The sequence below is a fragment of the Lontra canadensis genome, unplaced genomic scaffold, assembly GCF_010015895.1.
Source record: "Lontra canadensis isolate GAN:19392208 unplaced genomic scaffold, GSC_riverotter_1.0 scaffold83, whole genome shotgun sequence".
NCBI lineage: Eukaryota > Metazoa > Chordata > Mammalia > Carnivora > Mustelidae > Lontra > Lontra canadensis.
The window spans coordinates 3,601,235-3,609,445 of NW_022631077.1; the positions used below are offsets into that span (position 1 = coordinate 3,601,235).

General features: G+C 38.3%; 1 long non-coding RNA gene across 2 annotated transcripts; it reads left to right on the forward strand.

Moving 5' to 3' along the window:
* Window positions 1–839: 839 nt before the first annotated feature.
* On the forward strand, window positions 840–7,917 carry LOC116882302. 2 transcript variants are annotated; one of them, XR_004385618.1, is made up of 3 exons: window positions 840–914; window positions 1,796–1,860; window positions 7,897–7,917. It is a non-coding gene; the product is annotated as an uncharacterized LOC116882302 (long non-coding RNA). The 2 variants fall into 2 exon arrangements; XR_004385617.1 differs by lacking the exon at window positions 7,897–7,917 and adding an exon at window positions 3,858–4,323.
* Window positions 7,918–8,211: the final 294 nt, after the last annotated feature.

Here is an 8,211-nt window from a genome sequence, read left to right on the forward strand (position 1 = left end):
AGTTACAATAGTATCGCATTCTCTATGGTGCCTCAGCTCTATTATTATGGCCTAATACCATTTTTAATTAAGGCCACCATTAGTAAGCGCCCTCTACATGTTAGGTGTCTTACATAACAATATATGTTGGTGGTTGTTTTTCCTCCCCCCCAACCCTTGGCTGCTTTACTCATTTATGTTTTCTGTGTGGCTTCTATAAGCATTTATAACCTGTAGAATAGAAATTTACCAAAGAATGAATGGCGAGAACAGCATTTAATCAGAGGAAAGGGTATTAACAAAGTCAAAGAGGCTCTTAAAGACAAAGAAGCTAGGGAATAGCCAGAACACACGACTGGGTATTTGGTACAGTTTTTCACATGCCAAGATGGGGGTAGGGGAAGGATGGAGGGACAATGAGGAGACCCAGAGAACGAGTTTAGATCACCGAAACTGTCTGAAAGCTGGAACTTTATCTTAAAGAGACTGAGGAGTCTTGAAGGGCTTCAGTATAAGACTTGGCCTTGATGCCTTTGTATTATTATATTGTATGGACCATGAGACTTGCATGTACTATTTCCATTACAGTAAGGTTTTCATAAGTAATCACAGGAGCTTGTTACTGAAGGAGAAACCAGATCTTCCTTTTTCTGAGTAACTAATCTGCCATTTTAGTAGCTGTAATGTATAAATATGCCCAGGAAAATCTTAAACAGTACAATGTGATCCTCTGTGATCTACCTCCCTCTCCAGCCTCGTGTTTTCTCAACCTCAGAATATCTCACCTCTCAGTCCCGACCTCTGAACCTTAAATTAGAGCAAATACCAAACTGCCTGGCCAAGACTGCAGCCCCTCAGTCAATCAAGAAGCAACATGTCATCTAAAGTGACAAGAGGCTCTTCATAGAACATACTGATTCTACTCACGAATACACGTATGTTTTGCTACAGAAATAGAATTATGTTTGACTATGGGATCAATTCCTGCATCAAGGCTGGCTTTAGTACACTATATAAACGTATAAGTATATGGATGATATATATCAGTCTGTAAGTAATATACTATATAAGCTTTCAAAAATTATGAAGTTCAAAACACATTTAAAAAAAAACCACATTTGGCCTGTAGGGTCTCAGATAATGGATTATGGACCTGCCTTCCTAGTAAATTAAACTCACCAGATTTCTTTTGAAGTAATCCAGCAAAGGACAATTTATCTACAATAAAAATCCACTAATTTGAAATGTATAATTTGATGAGTTTTGAGAAATTTGTGAACCAATACCGCAATCATGTATAGAACATCTCCATCTGTTCAGAAAATTTCCTTGGACCCCCCTTGGACCCCTTTCTAGTCAATTCTTTGCCCAACTCCCAGACCCCAGAAACCCTTGACCTGATCTTTGTTACTCTAGTTTTGTTTTTTCCAAAATGTCATACAAATGGAAGCTTTTACTATGTGGTCTTTTATGTCTGATTTCTTTCTTTTAGCTTAATGTGTTTGAAATTAATCCACATTGTTTTGTCTATTAGTATCTTATTCCTTGTTATTGCTAAGTAATATTGCATTGTGAATGATCACAGTTTTGTTTACCCACATGATGGGCATGTGGGCTCCTTCCAGTTTTAACTACAGTGAATAGAGCTGCCCCAAAAATCCAAGCACAAGTACTTGTATAGACATATGTTTTCATTTTCTTTGGGTAGGTATCTAGGAATGTGAAAGTTAGATTGCATAGCAAATGAATATTGCAATTATTAAGAAACTGCCAAACTGATTTCAGAAGTGACTATACCCTCTTTCATTCCTACCAGTAATCTATAAGAAGTTTGATTGCCCTAAATCCTTGTCAACACATGGCATTGTCAATCTTTTTAAGGTTAGTCATTTCAGTGGATTTATAATTATACATATATTTTTTCAGTTTATATTTTGCTAATGACTAATAATCTTTTCATACCTTTGTCACTAGTGTATCTTCTTTGATGGAGAGCCTACTAAAAGCTTTTGCCTTTATAAGATCAGGTTGTTTGCCCACCTATTGCTGAGAATATTCTGGATGTAAGTCCTTTATCAGAGTTTATAAAAAAAATAATAAGTAAGTTTAGAAAGGTTGCAGAAAGCCAGGACAGTAGGAAAGAAATTCTATTTCTTTATGCAAGCAACAAACAATTGAACATTTTTTTAAAAAGATTTTAGTTATTATTTGAGAGAGAGACAGAGAGATCATGAATGGGGGAGGGACAAAAGGAGAGGGACAGCAGACTCCCTGCTGAGTGGGGAGCCCAACTTGGGACTCAATCCCAGGACCCTGAGATCATGACCAGGGCCAAAGTCAGAAGCTTAACCGACTCAGCCACCCAGGTGCCCCAGCAGTTGGACATTTAAAAAAAAATTTTATAATAACATCAAATATATGAAATTCTTAGGCATACCTACCACAAAATATATAACACCTGTGCACTAAAAATTGCAAAAACAGTGCTGAGTGAGATTAAAGCAGACCTAAAGAAATGGAGAGCTATACCATGTTCATAGTACGAAGGTCTTAATATAATTAAGATACCATTTTGCTCTATAGATTCTATGAATCTGTAGATTCAATGAAATTCCAATAAAAGCTTTAGGCTTTTTTTTTTTTTCATTGAAAATAAGAAGCTTACTTTAACATTTTTATGGAAACACAAAGGACCAAAACAATTTTGGAAAAGAATAAACTTGGGAAAAAATCGTATCATCTGATTTTAATACTTACAATAAAGATACAATAATGAAGATCACATGATATTGACATCAGGATAGACATATAAATTAATTGAACAAAAGAGAAGTCTGGAAATAGACCCACAAATACATAGTTAATTGATTTTCAACAAGTGACAAGGTAATTCAATGGCAAAATGTTTTTCAACAAATTCTGCTGGAACAATTAGATACCCTAATGCAAAAATAAACTCTTCCTTCACATCATATACAAGAGTCAATTCTAAACAGAGCATAAACCTAAATTTAAGAGCTAAAACCATACGGATAATACAAGAAAATATAGGATCAAATCATGACTTGGGTTACACAAAACTTCTTTAGGACACAAAATGCAATTTGATAAACTGAATTTTAGAAAAATTAAAACCTTGCTTTTCAGAAGTCATTGTTAATGAAATGAAAATGTATTCCACATACTCGGAGAAAATGACAAATGACTTGTAACCCTTATGTTTTTAATATTCCTCTGCCTTTGTTCCCATTCTTTCCTCTACCCAGCATCCCCTTCCTCTGGGCATCTGCACGCAGAGGTCCTATTTCTCTTCTAGATTCAGATCAGACATCAGTTCATTATTCTCTTCAGGACAAGCATTGCAGACTCTCCAACTGGCACATTCCAGGCTGGTCATAACATCTATCATACTCTACCTTCCCAGTCAATTTACATGTCTGTTTTCTGTAATAAATAATTAGCTCCTTGAGGTCAAAGACAATATTTGTTATGCTTTGTTGGGTTCTTGGCCAACTTTTCCATGCCCTGAACCCCTTTCCCCCAACAACAACTTTTGACATTACCTCCCCACTCCCCGCTCCAAATAAGGCTCCATCACCTCCCAACCTATTGTTATTAAACTTCTTAAAATGATTCCCAAACTCTTCTTCTTCACCCTCCCATTTATTCTTCAACTCACAGCAATCTGGATTTCTGCTTCTGAAATATTTTCTATTGAAACTATTCTAAGACTCTCATTGAATGTATTCCAGTGTGTTTAACTGGGAACAATTTATTTCTCACATTTCTTTACTTTCTTGGGGGCTTTATAAATTCGTTCCTTGTTGGACTGTGAAGTCTTTAAGTGAAGGGATCCTGTCTTATATTTGTCGTTGTAGATACACACTGGGGAGCATCTACATGAAGAGAACAAACAGGTAGAGCAGCATGACAAGAAACAGAGAGATAAGAGAAATCAAGAGAACATGGAGTCCTAGATTCCAAGGAGAGATGTTCCAGGAGGGCCTGGTACACATTCATCTGTATTCTCACTCACTCAGTCATCCACACAACAAATACCACTTGAGTGCTCACTCATTGCCAGACACAGGGCTGGGTTCCAGGTTCACAAAAGCTTTTCTATACCCTCTCCTGGATGATTATCTCCTTCCATAGGTCCAACTACAACTTATTCTTTAATCCCTGTCAAATCAATGTCCCTTTTCTATAGGCACTCCCAGGTGCCTATTTCCAACCATCTATCCGTTATAGCTGGCTATATTTCTTTAGTCACTGGGACTCATAATATATGTAAATACATAACACACATAAATCTCAGGTCACCTGGGTGGCTGGGTTGGTTAAGTGTCTGCCTTCAGGTCACATCATGATCCCAGGGTCCTGGGATGGAGCCCTGAGTCTGAGCCGGGCTCTCTGCTCGCCGGCTTCCTCTGCCTCTGCCCCCTACTCATGCTCTCTCTTGCTATGTCTCTCTCAAATAAATAAATAAATAAAATCTTAAATACACACATAAATCTTGATAAATGCAATACCCATATAAAGCGTTTTCTCCTAGAACGCGTATCTCCTTTAATAGTTACACTCAGTCCTGTAGTTAACTATAGGTCTCATCCTTTGTCATTTCTCATCTGGACTACTGCTCTTACTGAGCCTCTTACCGATTCTCCTTACCTACAATTCAGCATCTACACACCCACCTATCAACCTAGCAGACACTTGGAGCACACCATCGCCCCACTTGAACACCTCCAACAGCTTTTCTGATACCCAAACTTATCAAACCATTTGCTCTCCAGCAATTAGCTACTTGTGCTTGTCTTAAGTTCAAGCATTTGCATCTACTGTTCCCTCAGTCTAGAGAGAACACACTCACTAGCACATACACCCATGATAGCTCCTATTACCTTCAAGACATAAATCAAATATTCCTTCAGTCAAGCTGTACTAAGCCCTCCCCCCCACCACAGGCACACTGTAGAGTCTTTCATTACTGTGTTGTAATGATTTGTTTATAAGCTCTTCTTCTCCCATTCTGGATTATATCTCAATCTCCCCTGTACTTCTAACATCTGCTTTAAAGACAAGCACGAAAAGCTCATTTTGAAAGGGCAAGTTTGTTGTCGTTGTTGTTGTTTGTTTGTTTGTTTGTTTTTCTGATTTTGATGTGACCAGCTTCCATTAGGTGTTATTTGGGAATAGTGTCATATATTTTATGGTGAATACAGTAGTTTAAAAAAAGATTTAGCCACTTCCTTAAGCAGTGGTTTATCTCTCCCTCAGAGAAAAGCAGAATGAGTTTTTTAATAAAATGATTGAAAAGGTACACTGAATCTTCAATTTAATTATTCCAATTCCTGCAAAAAAGGCCTTTCAGAGAGGCTGCCTCTTGGTAAAATGTGATAAAGTTCCAACACATTCTTAAAAATTGTAAATTAATTTATAAATTTCCATTCAAAGTTTAATCTGCTATTTTCACAGAAGAAAACTCATAATGTTGCTTCCTACTGATTTAGTATCTTTGCATCTAGAGTTTAAGCCAGTATTTCATCTCTTTCTAGAAGCTTCGAGAGGCACTTTGTGCATATCAGTGAAAGCTGCCCATTTTTATTGCTTTTGGAGTTCAGTAAGGACTCCATACCCAGCATTCCAGATCTTTATTAAATTCTAGACTTAATTCTCTCAGTGTTTGTGTGTCTACCAGAGCAGATCACTTCATATTCTTTTAGTATAACCTGTCTTTTTCTAGCTCCTACGTGTTTGTTCCTGGGCAAGTCCCAGCCCTGCCTTCTACTTCCTCCTGCCACCATCACTACCCTCCTGAAACTCCTCCTGGTCCTTCCTACCCCATCTGGGCTTTCCCCATTCTCCTTCCCTGAACAATTACTGGTGGTTCTTTCATTCTCTCATAGGATTTCTTACATTTCATCTTATGTTACAGTTTATGTGAGTGTGTGTGGGAGTGTGTGTGTTCATGTGTAGGATGCTGTTATTCTCTCTTCTCCATGAGTTGTTGGGGCAGTCCTCCCATGTCCTGTTAATCTCTGAGGCTCTGCAATGCCAAGCACAATTTCTGAAACATAAAAAATATTTGGTAATTATTTGTTTAGTTGAATGGAGTTCAAATAATTTCTCTTCAATGTGTGTTGACAAAATAATTCTAACAAGTTCATAATTACAGCAAGCGACAGGGCCAGGATTTGAACACGGCAGTTTACTGCACTTTAAATCCCAGGATTTTGTTGCCTCTCCAATAAACAGAATATGCATTGCAATATTGTTGGTCCAACTGTATAGTTTAGCTCTAATCACTAAAAACCTAAAAATTGTCCTAATAAGACCAAATGTTTTCTCCTTAACAGTGTGTGAAAAAAAAAAAGAAAAAGAAAAAGATTTTATTCTTTCTATGACATTAGTTTCAAAGAGTGGGGACATATACCTTTTAAAGAGCATTCCTTTAATAAATTTATTATGACCTCATCATCTGTTGTCTATCTGAATTTTTTTTTTTCAGGATCTATAAGGTACGGATGTAGAGACATAGAGATGTAATGACATTTACTGTATACTATGGGATAGAGCATCCTTGATTTGAAGACCTAGACTGCTGAGCAGTCATCAATGGCTCCAAGGTGGCAAAGGTGGGTTTAAAGCCAAGGATGTGGGGTTTGTAATAGACCTGGCTTAGACCTCAGTGGTTTATTCTGGATCTCTGGGCTTCGAGAAGTTGGAAAAAGTAAGGGAACAGCAAAACATCTTTTTCATCTCAGGGTTGGGACTTGAAAATCCAAAAAGGGAGTCTAAAAACTAACACCAACTTAATCTGTCCCCACATAAAGAAACTGCTTATTCTAACTGCTTATAAGCATTGTTATATTCAATTTTAGAATCCAAGGAAGAACTGGCTGAAGCAATGAGGAGGCATTGAATGTCCTTCTGCACTTGGGGATACATTTGAATTCTTTTTCTTTCATGGCTGGGCTTTTTCTGGGGAACAGGCGTGGCAGAAATTCTCTTTCCATGACATCCTTTAACAACTGTGTCAAAATTCTCCTGATCTGTCTGCAACTCTTCCTTCTTTGCGTTGAGTTGACTTTTCCCAAAAAGTCACTTAAAAGTGAGTTTCAAGGCCATGGGCAGTTCCCCACCGTCTTCTTGTCTGAGACCTCCCTTCCAGTGCAGCAGCCCCTCTGTTGAAAATATCTCAAGTAGGTATTCTACTTTATAGGTGGTGTAAAATTTCCTTTCTAAAACATTTTCTAAAATATTTCGAGAATGTGACGTTCTGGCAGGATACGGAGACTACAAATCAGATTAAATAATTCCCATTGCCAAGTGATCAGACAGAAAAAGAACTGTACAGAAAGGAAAACTCTCAACCTTGTTGGCCATTGCCTTTATTGGCTGCCTTCTGAGAGGTCCAGTTCCAATGGGCATGAAGTGCTAGCTCCCTCACTGTTTGAAAGAATGTTGGCCTCCTGCTCCAGCCCAGGAAAGAGCACACCAAGAAAACTTCAACAAGTAAATTTGCGCTTATATTTGGTCTACGGGCACCAAATAACGTGTTGTTCTAAGGTTTCATTTATCTGGATAATTAAATAAGCCTGGAAGAATATATAAAAGAAAATTTCTTTTTTACTCCCTCTTTTTTTTAGATGGCACTATTTGGCTTTGCTGTCCTTACCTTGAAACTACCCCAATGCAAGCAACAATTTCTGCCAGGGAGTCAAAAAATTGCTTCTATACTCTCCTGGCTACTGTGTGCTTTCTGGTAGGGCAAACCACAGTGTGGGGATTTTAAACCCTTATTCTGGGATCATCCATCTTGGGTCTTGTACGTACAAGTTGCGCTATCTGCCAGACTTTGGGGAGTGGATTCATCTTTTTAAAAGATTATTTATTTATTTATTTATTTGACAGACAGAGATCACAAGTAGGCAGAGCAGCAGGCAGAGAGAGAGGAGGAAGCAGGCTCCCTGCCGAACAGAGACCCCTATGCAGGGCTCCATCCCAGGACCCCGGGATCATGAACCAAGCCTAAGGCAGAGGCCCCAACCCACTGAGCCACCCAGGCGCCCCTGGATACATCTTTTGACGCTCAGTTTCCCTATCTGTACAACAAGGATGCTAGTAAGAAGACGAAATATGCTTCCTGGTAGGCAGATTGACAACGACTGTAAGATAATTCTGCTATGTATCGAGCCCTTCGCGTAGGCACAGGTTTCAATTCGTTAT